At 32.1% G+C, this 16,699-nt stretch overlaps 1 long non-coding RNA gene across 2 annotated transcripts; it reads left to right on the forward strand.

Moving 5' to 3' along the window:
- The first annotated feature begins 1,318 nt into the window (after window positions 1-1,318).
- On the forward strand, window positions 1,319-15,801 carry LOC145319790 (uncharacterized). 2 transcript variants are annotated; one of them, XR_013880031.1, is made up of 5 exons: window positions 1,319-1,434; window positions 2,779-2,859; window positions 4,926-4,987; window positions 14,039-14,087; window positions 14,530-15,801. It is a non-coding gene; the product is annotated as an uncharacterized LOC145319790 (long non-coding RNA). The 2 variants fall into 2 exon arrangements; XR_013880032.1 differs by lacking the exon at window positions 1,319-1,434 and adding an exon at window positions 1,488-1,704 and having other exon boundaries at window positions 14,530-15,108.
- The last annotated feature ends 898 nt before the right edge of the window (window positions 15,802-16,699 follow it).

Below are 16,699 nucleotides of genomic sequence, written 5' to 3' on the forward strand. Positions count from 1 at the left end.
AAAAAGCGCTGACAATTGCATTTTTTATATAAGTTTAGTTTATGAAAGTTTAATGTACTTTGAGGGTGTTTTCAAAAAAACTTCCTAAATACTAAAGATTTTATTGCATTGTGTGTCAAATGAGATCTTGTAGATATTGTACATATATAACTTGAAATAATTTCTAGGAAAGTTTTAGGCTATTTTGAGGCTAGTAGGGTAGAAGGGGGGGGGGCAGAGGTCAACCTTATTTTTTAACATATAACATATTTATAACTTTTAAAAAAGCTTTCAGAAAAGGAAAAAAAAATAATACTTAATACGAGCTCAAAAAATATTTTGTTAAACTGTCTAAACATATCATGTTAAGCAATCGTGCTGTTTTAAAGTTATAATATAGCTAGCCACCACTTTTCAGGGAGGGAAGAGACATTGGACTGTTTATTACTCTAGTCCCCAAAATTTTATAATAACATTTTCTTATTCGTTGGCTTAACAACTTTGGGGACTATATTAAATTTTGATGGGTTGTTTAATCAAGCTGATTGTCCAAACGTTCCAACCACTAATTGTGATCTACAGAAGGGGTAATTTTGTGTATTATCATTGGGGATGGACATTAATTTATTGGCCATTGTCTTATCCCTTTAGATCTCTGATAGCCACTACTTTTAGTAACTTGCGATGTAAGAAAACATAATTTTTTTTTCATATTAGTTGTGACATCTGAGTATCTGCTTTGGTTATTGATGTTATAGTGATGTTACTTAGACTATTATAGATCCTTAGGCCTATAAAATGATCGCAACACCACTGTATAGATGTGCCGTAGCTTCCGCATACCATACTATTATCATAATGTATCATAATCGCAAAAAAAAATTTTAGAATAAAAAAAGGGATTGATAAATATTAAGAGCGAAGAAAAATATAAGCTTTTTTTTGCTTAAAAAAGATTATAATCATTTTTTGAGTGAGTCATTATACCTTCCAATAAATAGTCAAAAACCTTTCATGGACCTATAAGAAGCTTTCACTGAAAAGGAAAACCATATTTGTTTTGCTATTACTGAAATCCTTCGCTACAGACAAAAAAGCTTACAACTTTATACAATAGTATATTCGGTTTTGATAATTTACTCAAATGAAACACGAGCGGATGTTAAAGCACACCCCACTACTGCCTAGGTGCGCATAGTAGAATTTCTGAATTAGGCTGAGCTATCGAGAATTTAGAAACCAGTTTCATTGTTTAAAAAAGATCATACTTGGGACTAAAGTTGCGTAGTTTTTAAAAATCACAGCAAACTCATAACTACACTTAGAAAAACAATGTATTGTTATACAGCAAAATTTGGGGACTATGGAAAATACTTTTGGAGCTGTTTTTTGAAGACGGAAAATTTGATCGTCAGTCTGATTTAAGTCTGGAATGCACTGCTAGCCTTAGATATTGTGAGTGACATTTTTAAATACACACATTTTCATGTGTGTGTGTGTGTGTGTGTGTGTGAGTGTGTGTGTGTGTGAGTGTGTGAGTGTGTTTAAAAATCATATGTTAGGGCTTTTGGAACTTCTGAATCCGGGGGGGATGTTAAAAATGTAAAATACACAAATAAATAAAATTGTAGTTTCCAAATTGGACTTTCCGGATAAGATATTTCATTGAGTAGATTAGTTTTGCACTAAAACGTGAGAGTTGGGTCAGTTACCCCATTTATATATGTAAGTTGTATAAAAAGTTTACAAAAAAGTGAATTTGATAAGATAAAAAACAATAAGCAATTGTTAAAATAGCATATAAATTTTTTTTAAAGTGTCGAAAAAAACATATTTTATGTAATATTTTTTTTGACAATAGACAAAAGGCATTTTTTTATGATTTTTATTTTAATTAAATACGCATTTTATTTAATAAAGAAACTTCTTTTAAACTGTTGTTCTTGCATGATTATTTTATTATTAGAATAACGTTATTTATAGATGTAATGATAAATAAATAAGCCTACGTAAAACAAGTTTAAGAATTTAAATGTTATTTTAAAACGTGATTAAAGAAAACATGTTAATTTTAATAAGAATTATTTAGCAATATTTAAAAAGTTAAGAATTTATTCAATTTATTTCTGACAAGGATAACTAAAAACTATAAAATTGGAGCTTAACAAATTAGAACAACTATCTTTAAATCTATTCTACAGTGAAAAAAAATAATTATTAAGGCATGGTAGAATCATCCTAACGATTTAAAACTGTGTATTATTATCGATAATTTTGCCCTAAAAAAAGCCCAAAAACGGCAAAACGGCTGAGCCGGCAGCAGTTAGTCTTTATTTTTCCAAATTTTTGCCATTTGCGCATTGATTACGAGATGGTTGCATTACCCCCCCCCCCTTTGAAAGCAAATACGTGTACTTAGTTTATTTTAAACATATATAATAAGAAAGAATGATTCTATAACAGTATGTGAATTTTCAAATATTTTAATTAAGATATTTTTTTTTATTTTGGATAATTAAAAATGATGATTTCTAGCTTAAATTTCTAGGGAGAAAGAGGAACAATATCCCCCCCCCCCATATTCTTATTTTTTGAAGTAAAAAAGAGATTAATTTTATCGCCATTTTCCTTTCCTCCCCACTGAAATTTGTTGTACTTTTGTGTTTATTTAAAGTAAATTAATTTTTGTGAGATTGATTAAATTTAAGCTTTATATGACGTTAAACTATTAGCTTCTATTTATCTATCTATTTATCTATCTATCTATCTATCTATCCATCTATCTATCTATCTGTCTAGTATCTATTGGAATGGCTCTGTTGACCGGCCTGTTGATGGGAACCGCTGCTGGGGTCAGCCTCATCACTATTTCACTTTTAGGTAAGCGTGCCAGGGTTATGGAAAGAAAACGAAGTAACTGGTTTCGTCGTATTTTATTTTCCTCTTTTTTAGCACTTGAGTGGCCCTTTAACTCTGAGGGGCCAATTTCTTAACCCTGCGGGGCAATCATTAATATTCACCCAACCTAAAACAACCTACTGTGATGATACGACTAAACCCGCTACTTCGTTTTCTTTCCATGATCCGCGTTTTATTTTGACAAGGATGACAGCATGTCAGAAAAACGAACATTGTTTACAACATTATTTAGAAGTCAATCTTTAGTCAATTAAAATTTTTGTTGAATAGTTATTATTAGAGCAAGGATAAAAATACATCCTTATACTAAAGTAACAGGATGTCTGTGTGTTTGTACCGAAGGATCTCGCTAACCGCTGAACCGATCGGGTTCTCCTTAACAGGGTACCTTCTCATAGTTCCCGGGAAGGTTTTTAACTATTTTGGGGGAGAGTACCACCCCCCTCCCAAGAGAAATCACAATACATCGATTTTTTTTCGAATAGAGACTTCGACGTAACATTGCAAAGTATCGTAGAAACTTGATAGAGACTCCTTCGAAACATTGAAAACATTGAAAGTACCACTAGAGGCCTCTAGGGGCGTAGCCGATAGTATATAAATAACGCAGCTATAACTTTTAATGTAAAAGAGCAGTATGTTACTGAAAATAAAAATAAAATAAAAATATGGACGTTTCGATGAACAGACATCATTGTTTCTAGAGTAGCTTTGCAACTACAACAATATTTCTGCAAGAAAAGATTTTCTGAATAAAAAATTTAATATATAAATTGTTGCTTTCCCTTAAATCAAGTACAAACCAACAACCCCCTCCACAGCTCATTTTTGAAAACAAGGATGACAACATCCATAAAAGCGAAGCACTGAAACGGTAGGACAAACGGACATGAACACTTATATAGTGTCAGAACTGAATAATCAAAATATAAATGTATAAGAGTCGAAGCAAAATTGTAAGTAAATTTGTTGAAATATGCTTTATACAGGATAATGTTTATGGACATACTTACATATTAAGGACTTGATTATAGAGTTGCTTCGCTTACTACATTATACTTTGTTGTCCCAGGAATCAATATACCAAAAATCAGATCAATCGGATGATTAGTTCACATAAAAATTTGTGGTTAAAAAAGTAAAAAAAATCAACATGTTTAATATGGACGTACGGACATTTTTGTAATGATTATAGAGTTGCTACGCTTTCTAAATCGTACCTAACTACTACAGGAATCCCCATGCAAAATTTGAAATCGATAGGACAATTCTAACATGCCTAAATTAACGATAATAGCTATCCGTTACGGACGGACGGACCGACCCTAATTATAGAAAAGCTTCGCTCTTAAAAAAAATTAAACATTTATAAGGATGTCGAAAATTTTGAATCTACTGCAGTTCACGTTAAAATATTGCTAGTAACGAATATTGCCAAAAATCTATGAATTTTAAAGGCTGCTAGCTGCCAAACGGCTGAACGTACATACATTGTTTTAAGCAACATAAGAAGGCTCAGAAATAATCTGGAATAGCCATAAATCAATAATGCATAATTATCTCGCAGTGCAGAGAAATGCGCGAAAAGGCCTATTTTACGCGTTTTTTCTTCAGTGAAGCTTTCCCTGTGCATCATTGGATATTGGCTATTCCAGATTATTTGTAGGCCTTCTTAAACCGCTTAAAATGGTGTGCGGGTATGATCTGTACGTTCAGCCGTTTAGCAGCTAGCAGCCTTGAAAATTCATAGATTTTTGGCAATATTCGTTACCAGCAATATTTTACCGTGAACTGCAGTAGATCCAAAATTTTAAATATCCCCTATCAATGCGGCCCGCGGGGCTACCCCGTACCCAAATTAACCTAATCTAACTTATGCCAATTCACTAAATTGATTACTTTTGCGATACCACTCCCCTATAAATCGTCAAATACAGTGATAATGGGGTTTTGTTTGCTCCACCAGGCATTTTAAAGGACAATACCTACCAATAATGCATTTTTATTAAAATATTAAAATTTTTCAGCTTTTCGTAAGAAGAAGGAAGATTTTGTATCATATAAAACACCAATAACAGAAATTTTACAGGTGAGGAGAAATTATTTGTATTTTAAAGTAATATGTTGTTTGTCTGTCTTTCTATCTATCTATCTATCTATCTATCTATCTATCTATCTATCTGTCTATCTATCTATCTATCTATCTATCTATCTAGAAATTATTTGTATTTTGAAGTAATATGTTGTTTGTCTGTCTTTCTATCTATCTATCTATCTATCTATCTATCTATCTATCTATCTATCTATCTATCTATCTATCTATCTATCTATCTATCTAGAAATTATTTGTATTTTCAAGTAATATGTTGTTTGTCTGTCTTTCTATCTATCTATCTATCTATCTATCTATCTATCTATCTATCTATCTATCTATCTATCTAGAAATTATTTGTATTTTCAAGTAATATGTTGTTTGTCTGTCTTTCTATCTATCTATCTATCTATCTATCTATCTATCTATCTATCTATCTATCTATCTATCTAGAAATTATTTGTATTTTCAAGTAATATGTTGTTTGTCTGTCTTTCTATCTATCTATCTATCTATCTATCTATCTATCTATCTGTCTATCTATCTATCTATCTAGAAATTATTTGTATTTTGAAGTAATATGTTGTTTGTCTGTCTTTCTATCTATCTATCTATCTATCTATCTATCTATCTATCTGTCTATCTATCTATCTATCTAGAAATTATTTGTATTTTGAAGTAATATGTTGTTTGTCTGTCTTTCTATCTATCTATCTATCTATCTATCTATCTATCTATCTATCTGTCTATCTATCTATCTATCTATCTATCTATCTAGAAATTATTTGTATTTTGAAGTAATATGTTGTTTGTCTGTCTTTCTATCTATCTATCTATCTATCTATCTATCTATCTATCTATCTATCTATCTATCTATCTATCTAGAAATTATTTGTATTTTCAAGTAATATGTTGTTTGTCTGTCTTTCTATCTATCTATCTATCTATCTATCTATCTATCTATCTATCTATCTATCTATCTATCTAGAAATTATTTGTATTTTCAAGTAATATGTTGTTTGTCTGTCTTTCTATCTATCTATCTATCTATCTATCTATCTATCTATCTATCTATCTATCTATCTATCTAGAAATTATTTGTATTTTCAAGTAATATGTTGTTTGTCTGTCTTTCTATCTATCTATCTATCTATCTATCTATCTATCTATCTGTCTATCTATCTATCTATCTAGAAATTATTTGTATTTTGAAGTAATATGTTGTTTGTCTGTCTTTCTATCTATCTATCTATCTATCTATCTATCTATCTATCTGTCTATCTATCTATCTATCTAGAAATTATTTGTATTTTGAAGTAATATGTTGTGTGTCTGTCTTTCTGTATGGTGTTTCACATTTGTTGTGCCAATATAATCGCTTAATTTTTATTTTGACTTAGCAAAGCTCTAAAATTAGACGGATGGACAATAAACAAACATTCGTTGCAAATTTTTTAACACTAAAAAGGCAACTGTTTGCGAACATACTAACATTTTTTTACTAGATTAAAAACATGCTTTGCCTAAGGTCTTGTACATTGTGGTCCTAGGAATCATTTTTCCAAAAAAAAATAGATAAATATGTTATTTATACATCAAAAAGTTTTGAATGAGCATATTTTACAGATTATAGAGTACATAAATTGTTATAGGAATCATCATGCAAAGTTTAAAATCGATAGGACAATTGTACTTTACAATCACCATAGTACAACAAATGATTAAGCGTCCGCTGATATTAAAAGTTTCGGATTTACTGCAGTTCACGGTAAAATATTGCTGGTAAGCAATATTTCCAAAAATCAATGAATTTTAAAGGCTGCTAGCTGCCAAACGGCTGAACGTGCAGATCATGCCCGCACACTGGTTTAAGCGGCATAAGAAGGCCTACAAATAATCTGGAATAGCCATAAATCAATAATGCATAATTATCTCGCAGTGCTGAGAAATGCGCAAAAAAAGACCTATTTTACGCGTTTTTTCTTCAGTGAAGCTTTCCCTGTGCATAATTGGATCTTGGCTATTCCAGATTATTTGTAGGCCTTCTTATGCCGCTTGTGTGGGTATGATCTGTACATTAGATCTTTTCATGAAAATACCCTTTTTCGAATTTCAATCTTCTGCTAACCTAAAAAGTTACTTTAGGGGCCTAGAAATATATGTACAAAATTTCAGCTCTCTGTCTCTACTGGCGACCTAGCGCCAGGCATGTAAAATATCAACAGATAACGGTAGCACGGCGGTTTTAACAATATCTCAGTTATGTGCAGGTTTTCAGCTCTTCTGCATATTTCAATTTAAACACATAAGGCCAAAGATATTTTATCCAAAAAATCTTTTGTCAAAGTCTACTCTACACCTAGCGCCAGTCAGTTTTCTAAAATCATGCATTTTATACCTGTGAAAAATGAAATCGCCAGCGCTAGGTGTAGAGTAGACTTTGACAAAAGATTTTTAGGATATCATATCTTAGGCCTTATGTGTTTAAGTTGAAATATGCAGAACACCTAAATTCACCTTCCAAACCATTCTCTAAGCATTTTAATTTTTTTTTAGAAATAACGGGATTTCAAAACTGCCTTTTGAAAAGGCCTAAAAAATATCTTTTTTTGTCCCTTTTTTCACTGTATATAGTTACAACTTATTAAGATATTATTCTCAGTTAAAAAAAAATTGGCGCTTCCAGCACCAAAACCGGCAAAAACAGGCAGTTAAACTTCTGAACCCCTACTTAACCCCCTGACAGACCCCCCTCTATCTCGGCTCCTGTTACAGATAGAGACGTAAAACTTTTTTCTGGTTGTTCATGTGTATTTTTAGAGAATTGCTTTTTCTAGTCATAGCAGTCAGACCGCTCCTTATCCGCTTTTTAGCGTCCAGCCACTAAATATTAAAACAGCTGTAGAGCGGCCAATTTTAAAGCTAAGAAAACCAAATTTGATGACAAACTATTATTTTTTATAATAAAAAAATACCTTTTTTGACCATCGCTGAAAAACAACAAATAACGGAAACCGCCAATTTTGGCGGTAAAACGGCCAATTTTAAAGCTAAGAAAACCAAATTTTATGACAAACTATTATTTTTTAACGGCCAATTTTAAAGCTAAGAAACCCAAATTTTATGACAAACTATTATTTTTTATAATAAAAAATACCTTTTTTGACCATCGCTGAAAAACGACAAATAACGGAAACTGCCAATTTTGGCGGTAAAACGGCAGTTGGCAGCGCTAAATAATATTTTTATCTGTTTATAGTTACAACTTATTAAGATATTATTCTCAGTTTAAAAAAATTGGCGCTTCCAGCACCCAAACCGGCAAAAACAGGCAGTTAAACTTCCGTATCCCTACTTAACCCCATATCAGACCCCCCTCTATCTCGGCTCCTGTTACAGATAGAGACGTAAAACTTTTTTTCTGTTGGTTCATGTGTATTTTTAGAGAAATTTACGAACCCGGTATTAGTGTCGGACTGATTATGACGTAACAAAAAAAATTAGCCAATGAGAGGCTACTATGAATTTTACCATTGGTCAATAATGTCCTTTTACTTTTTGTCCTTTTACTTTTTCTAGTCATAGCGGTCAAACTGCACCTTATCCACATTTTAGCAGCCAGCCGCTAAATATTAAAAAAGCTGTAGAGCGGCCAATTTTAAAGCTAGGAAAACCAAATTTTATGACGAGCAATTATTTTTCATAACAAAAAAAAATGCTTTTTCTGACCATCGCCAAAAAACGACAAGTAACGGAAACCGCCAATTTTGGCGGTAAAATGGCGGTTGGCGGCGCCAATTAATATTTTTAGCTGTTTATGATCACAATAAAAGACTACATACAAAAATTGGCTGATTAAGGTCTGAAAGGGTCAAGACAGTTAATTGTTTAAACTAATGTAATAGATTTTTATTTTAGTCAGATGCCAGACGCAGACAATTTAAAAAAAATAACATTTAGAAATATTATCAATTTGTCTACAAAGGGTTAACAACAAAATCAAAATATACAAATCTAATTATTAAAAACATCAAGATGATCTTCTCTATAAATTTTATTTGTAAAGCATTGATATTTTTATCAAATAATATGACAATGATGACAACATTAATAAGTGATTAAATACAGACAAAAAATAGGATGACAACATCCATAAAGACAAAGCTCTAAGATCAGAAGTAAGGACAACTCTCTTGTAATTACTTTTGTAATATTTAATCAACCTTAGTAAAAAATAAGATGAAAATTAGGTGTTCAGGTATGATCCAGCAGGATATAATCCTCCTAGTCTTCAAATAACTTTGAATGGCTTCAGTGTATTTATTTTTTTACTCATAGACTTAAAATTGTAAAATTAAGCTTATCTTACATGCCTACATGACATATTAAATTTTTTTTTAAATCAGCTGTTGTTTCCAGCTGACCGCAGCCAGTGGCGGCAGTCCATGTAAGCTTCAAATCAATAAAATTTGTTTAAAAATATATATTAATTCTTGAGTAATAATAAACTTCCGTGAATAGTAAGGCCATGACCGTTTGGCCACTCCTTGACCGATTTTTAACTGATTTTTTATTTCCTACCTGTAGTTTTGCCGTTTTTAAGCTGCCAGTAGCGGAATTCTAAAACAGCTCTAGACCAGCCAATTTTTGTATGTAGTCTTTATTGTGATCATAAACAGATAAAACTAGCGCCGCCAACCGCCGTTTTACCGCCGAAATTGGCCGTTTCCGTTATTTGTCGTTTTTTTTGTTATGAAAAATAATTGCTCGTCATAAAATTTGGTTTTCCTAGCTTTAAAATTGGCCGCTCTACAGCTTTTTTAATATTTAGCAGCTGGCTGCTAAAAAGCGGATAAGGAGCAGTCTGACCGCTATGACTAGAAAAAGTAATTTTCTCTTAAAATACACATGAACCAACAGAAAAAAGTTTTACGTCTCTATCTGTAACAGGAGCCGAGATAGAGGGGGGTCTGTTATGGGGTTATGTAGGGATACAGAAGTTTAACTGCCTGTTTTTGCCGGTTTGGGTGCTGGAAGCGCCAATTTTTTTTTTTAACTGAGAATAATATCTTAATAAGTTGTAACTATAAACAGATAAAAATATTATTTAGCGCCGCCAACCGCCGTCTGACCGCCAAAATTGGCGGTTTCCGTTATTTGTTGTTTTTTGGCGATGATCAGAAAAGGTATTTTTTTATTATAAAAAATAATAGTTTGTCATAAAATTTGGTTTTCTTAGCTTTAAAATGGGCCGTTTTACCGCCAAAATTGGCGGTTTCCGTTATTTGTCGTTTTTCGGCGATGGTCAAAAAAGGTATTTTTTTATTACAAAAAATAATAATTTGTCATCAAATTTGGTTTTCTTAGCTTTAAAATTGGCCGCTCTACAGCTGTTTTAATATTTAGCGGCTGGACGCTAAAAAGCGGATAAGGAGCGGTCTGACCACTATGACTAGAAAAAGCAATTCTCTAAAAATACACATGAACAACCAGAAAAAAGTTTTACGTCTCTATCTGTAACAGGAGCCGAGATAGAGGGGGGGTCTGTCAGGGGGTTAAGTAGGGGTTTCAGAAGTTTAACTGCCTGTTTTTGCCGGTTTTGGTGCTGGAAGCGCCAATTTTTTTTTAACTGAGAATAATATCTTAATAAGTTGTAACTATATACAGTGAAAAAAGGGACAAAAAAAGATATTTTTTAGGCCTTTTCAAAAGGCAGTTTTGAAATCCCGTTATTTCTAAAAAAAAATTAAAATGCTTAGAGAATGGTTTGGAAGGTGAATTTAGGTGTTCTGCATATTTCAACTTAAACACATAAGGCCTAAGATATGATATCCCAAAAATCTTTTGTCAAAGTCTACTCTACACCTAGCGCTGGCGATTTCATTTTTCACAGGTATAAAATGCATGATTTTAGAAAACTGACTGGCGCTAGGTCTAGAGTAGACTTTGACAAAAGATTTTTTGGATATAATATCTTTGGCCTTATGTGTTTAAATTGAAATATGCAGAAGAGCTGAAAACCTGCACATTACTGAGATATTGTTAAAACCGCCGTGCTACCGTTATCTGTTGATATTTTACATGCCTGGCGCTAGGTCGCCAGTAGAGATAGAGAGCTGAAATTTTGTACATATATTTCTAGGCCCCTAAAGTAACTTTTTAGGTTAGCAGAAGATTGAAATTCGAAAGTGGGTATTTTCATGAAAAGATCTACTGTACATTCAGCCGTTTGGCAGCTAGCAGCTTTTAAAATTCATAGATTTTTGGAAACATTGCTTACCAGCAATATTTTACCGTGCACTGCAGTAGATCTGTCTACACATGACTGCTATCAAAAAAGCGCAACTCGTTTTTATTCTGTCCGTCTGTCTGTTGATTTTTTTACTTTTTTAACAACAAATTTTTATGTGATCTAATCATCGGATTGATCTGATTTATGGTATATTGATTCCTGGGACAACAAAGTATAATGTATTAAGCGAAGCAACTCTATAATCAAGTCCTAAAAATGTAAGTATGTCCATAAAAATTGTCCTGTATCAAGCAGTTTTTCAACAAATTTACTTACAATTTTGCTTTGACTCTTATAAATTTATACTATGATAATTAAGTTCTAACACTATACAAGTGTTAATGTCCGTTTGTCCTACCGTTTCAGTGCTTCGCTTTTATGGATGTTGTCATCCTTGTTACGCTCTAAATTTTATGTAATTGCACGTTTTTAAACCTCTTCCTACGATAAAAACAAGGATAACAGCATCCATAAAAGCAAATATACAAGTTTAAACTAAATTTTAGGTAAATTTGTTGCAAAATTGTTCAAATACAGGATTCTGTTGAAGGACATACTTACATTTTCAAGACTTGATTTGATTATAGAGAAGCTTTGCTTATATCATTATACAATGTTTTCCTAGGAATCGGTATTCCAAAATTCAGATGAATTGGATAGTTATATCACACAAACAATTGTTGTCAAAAAAGTAAAAAATCAGCATGTTTTAAATGGACGATAATAGAGTTGCTTCGCGTTCTAAATTGTACTTAACTGTTATTGGAATCATCATGTAAATTTTAAACTCGATAGGACAATTTTAACATGTCTAAATTAACGAAAAAAGCTAACCGTTACGGACGAACCAGCCTTAATTATAGAAAAGCTTTTAATAATTTTAGTAACGCAGCTACTTTATAATTAAGTAAGGTATCTGTCTATACGTCTCTAAGAGACAAAGTACATTGCTCTTTGTATTCTTACACTTGCTCCCGCCTAGTCACGCCACATTAAAGGGAGTGTGAACGTAAAATTTCTCATCTGATTATCAAATCTTAACATTTACTAAGCACATTTCACTACACTGATCAACCAAAAATGTCCTATTCACAAAAATATCCAGAAATAATGCCTTGATTTTATGGTATTTTGAGAGGGAAAAAGGAAAAAACAGGGAAAATCCGATACGTTTTTGTTTCTTATAATGTTTGTAGGGATATTTAACTTGTCATATATAGTTGAAACAATTTACTTACTGTTAAGGATTTATTTTATGCTATAAAATTGCCAATTCGTTTTTTTATAACGTAGTAATTAGGTAATAAAGACATATTTTAAATTTGTGTTATTGACAAAAAAAATACCTCACTGTCTACAAAGGGTTGAATCTCATAGGTTATATAAAATAATAATATCCTTTTTTATTGTGTTGAACAATAAATAACCCACTTTGGAGAATTAGTTTACACTTTTATCAGACTGTTTATAAAGCAGTATTGCGTCTTTATTATTTACAAATTTGTAATTAAAGGTGGGCGAGAGATGGGCCATTTAAAGTTAATTGGATACTAATAAAAAACCTGTTTCTGGCTTTGTTATTGTATTTGGTTTTCAATAAAAAAAATATTGCTTATTTTATCAATTTCTAAGTAACTATACATTGGATTAAAGCAAGGATTATGTTAAAAGTCAGCTTAACTGTTAGGAAAAATCTAGAACTATGTGAAAAAGTTTAATTTTAGCTATAATGGGAGAAAAAAGCAATTTAATGCACATTTTATATAATACGGAAAATTTCTTCCTTTCCCCGTACCTTATAAAAATCGTCGGAAAAAGCCGTTTTTTAAGCAAACAAAAGCGCGTTTTGCTCTATCTGTGAGATATTATGAATGAGATAATGTTAAGATTTGATATAAAGATGAGAAAAATTTACGTTCACAGTCCCTTTAACTCACGTTTGCTGACAAGAACACACTATCGGATAGAGTTTAACTTAAAGTCAAGAAGATAAAACATTATGATAACCCGTTCTACCCCATCCCTTATTCTCTTCCCCACTTTCAGATTGCAAGGGTGACGCAAATTTCCGACCCCAGATTTGGCGATTTGAGAAAAACTTATCTTTATATTATAGCGAATTAGATAATATAGCAAGCATCGCTTTTATCTTATTGAGAAAAATAGTAAATCAAACGGCGAAAACTGAGATCTGCGTCACCCTGCCAATATGACGCAAGTCGCATGACCGCTACGACCGTGACATTATTTTAAACCCAATCCACTATCGACCATGTCTAAAAATCACCATGACGTGATTCTTATCAATCATTTTATGTCGACTGTTTATAAAAGTGATCATTGATGACATATTATCGATATGAAGATATTAAAATAAACCTTTTTTATGTCGACTGTATGGTATTTAAACAAAGTGGTCATTGTTGACATAAAAAATTATGGCACTATAAGAATAATCATTACTCATGTTGACGGTAAAGTATAGCTCACATATTATCAGAGAGAGGGGGAACAATTACACTAGTCCCCAAAGTTATATAATAACGTATTCGTTGACTTAACAACTTCGGTGACTTTATTTAATTTTGATTGGTTAATTTATAAAGTTAAGTGTTCAAACGTTTTTAATCACAAATTATAATATACAGAAGGGGCAATTTTGTGTATCATCAATAAGGATGTTCATCAATTTATTGGCCCTTTAAATCCCTGCATATTTTCGACATATGCCTATATATACTTGATTTATTTTCTAGGTAAATCTGGTAGACACGCGAATCAGAATGACAGATATCGATTCTTTAGGTAAGCTTAAGCTTATAGGGTATGTCCGTACGTCCAACAGTACTTATTTACCTAAAATTATTGTACATTCTTCTTGGAAGTATTTAGCTAGGTTATAATTTTCATAATTCTTTATAATAATACTAGTGGGTTCGCCCAGAGCCTCTAGGGTCGTTGCCCCTAGAGGTAATTAAAAAAAAAAAAAATAAGTACATGTGGTGGTGCGACCACCAATGTTTTAATTACCTGCCTAAAAAACGGGGGGGGGGGATTTTTTTTTGGGTAGTTGGGGGTGTCTCACCCTCCAAGAAAATAGCTTAGACCACTTAAGCGACAGACGGACGGACGGACAGTCATCAAGCTACGTTGAATTATAGATTGCATTAATTGACCTTGATGTTTTCGAAAATAAATAATTTTCATTTTTTATGTATGTTTATCAATGTTTTTTTTTATTTTTTAGAAGTAAACAGCATTCTTCCCGCTAAGAAGCCATCTCTAATTTTTAATTAAAATATTTTCTAGTATGGCTTTCAAATCGATTATTATCCACTGGATAAGAACCGGTTCTAAGCCGTAATGAAATATCATGTATCGTATCGTATAATATCCAGTTTTCTACGAATATAAAAATCTCGGGGCTAACAAACCTGGGTCTAATCATATAATTGTACATTTTATATCCGCAGAAAGCTGTTTTTAATACGATGCGATAAATAACTATTTCAATGCTTGTGCCAAAAACTACCCTGTTAAAAATCTCATATTGGTCTTATTATTAGCGCAGATTTTCTGTAATTAGGGTGTTATTGTTTCGATTTTATTCAGTTGTAATTCTAATATGTCATTGTCTAACAGGGAATATATAGATATTTGTAATGCAAGTTTTGCCATAATAACCAGTTTTATCTACGGCCACAAACCGGTTTTTACTGGATGTTAGATTCACGTAATTATGCGCACTTCTCTAAAAAAAAACAAATGTACCTTTTTAAATATTTTTTTGTATAGTCTTTCAGTAAAAGCTTAAAACAGATCAAAACTTTTTTTCAAACTTTATTTCTTAGAATTTTATAATAGCATTAAAGAGTTTTCTTTAAGATAAATTTGTTAGTTTTAAATGTAATGTGATAAAAAATTACCATTGAAGTTAAAATTAATTAATGTACAAATTTGTAACATAGGATATTTCCATTAATTTAAAACCAAATCTTAATAATTATCCTTATAATAAAGTAACAGGATGCGTGTTTGTCTATGTGTCTGTACCGAAGGATCTCGCTAAGCGCTAAAAAAAAATCGGGTTCTCTTTAACAGGGTAGCTTCTCATAGGTCCCGGGTAGGTTTATAACTATTTTGGGGGAGGGTACCACCACCCACCCAAGAAAAATCGCCCCTAGAGAAAAATACTTACCCCCCCCCCAAAAAAAAAATCTAAAATAAGAAAATGGGTTATTAAATTCGACTCCCTCCTCCTCAAGTGCCCTAGCCTCTAGGGGTGTAGCCGCTAGTAAACCATAAACTATTAGATATTAGGGGGGGGGGGAGAAATTATTATACCATCCATTGTCCTATCACCGTATGTTTCATATTTAGACACTCTCCCATACAAAAAATCATTCATGTGTAAATTTTTTTTTTAAAGAAATGAACTACGCAACACCATATTTTTTATAGGTGCGCATTCGCTTCCGCACATGACAATATAGCTTTTTATTATCGTAAAAAGACAAAACAGCAAATAAATGAAGAGAATTTTGGACCTTGGAAAGAAAACGAAGTAGTGGGTTTCGTCGTATTTTCACAGTAGCTTTTCTCCTAATTCTAGCCACTGCGGAGCTAATTTCCTCACCATGCAGGGCAATCATAAACATTTACCTTACCTAACCTAAAAAATACAGCTAATTATAAAGAAGAACCATATCGGTTCAGCGGTTAGTGAAATCCTTCGGTACAGACAGACAGACAACCTGTTACTTTATTATAAGGGTATGCAGTCTTAATAATTTGCTGCTGTAATACGTATTCGGAAATGAATTTACACCAGTTATTTTTTTGTTGCTTACTGTTGTAATGTTGTAACATATGAAGAAACTTGTGTGATATAAAATCTTCTCTCTTTGTTTAGATCAAATGAAATATATATATTTTGGAGACTTACTTACTGTTTTTTTTTTGTATTTTTATTATCAAACAAGGATGACAAAATCCTGTAATATGAAGTAGTTGTTTGGAAAAAATATCTCGGAAAATAATTTTTGGCTACACTAACGCAGACATCCCCGAGTACGTTATAGACAAGCTTCCTAATCGTTAAAAACATTGAATACCATATTTTTTACATTTTTATTTTTATTAATTCATTTTTTTTAAAGCGGTGTATTCTACCCAAAGCGCCTGTTGAGAACTGAAAGCCCCACACCACACCCCCTTATTTTTAAAAGCGAAGCTTTTATTTAATTAGGGTTGGTCTGTCCGTACGTCCGTCCATCAATGACAGATAGCTCTTTTCGTTAATTTAAATAGGTTAAAATTGTCCTATCGATTCCAAACTTTGCATTGTGATTCCTGTAGTAGTTAGGTACGATTTAGAAAGCGTAGCAACTCTATAACCGTTAACAGAATGTCCAAAC

Source organism: Acartia tonsa, chromosome 5 (assembly GCF_053477335.1).
Source record: "Acartia tonsa isolate MP-2025a chromosome 5, ASM5347733v1, whole genome shotgun sequence".
Lineage (NCBI taxonomy): Eukaryota > Metazoa > Arthropoda > Copepoda > Calanoida > Acartiidae > Acartia > Acartia tonsa.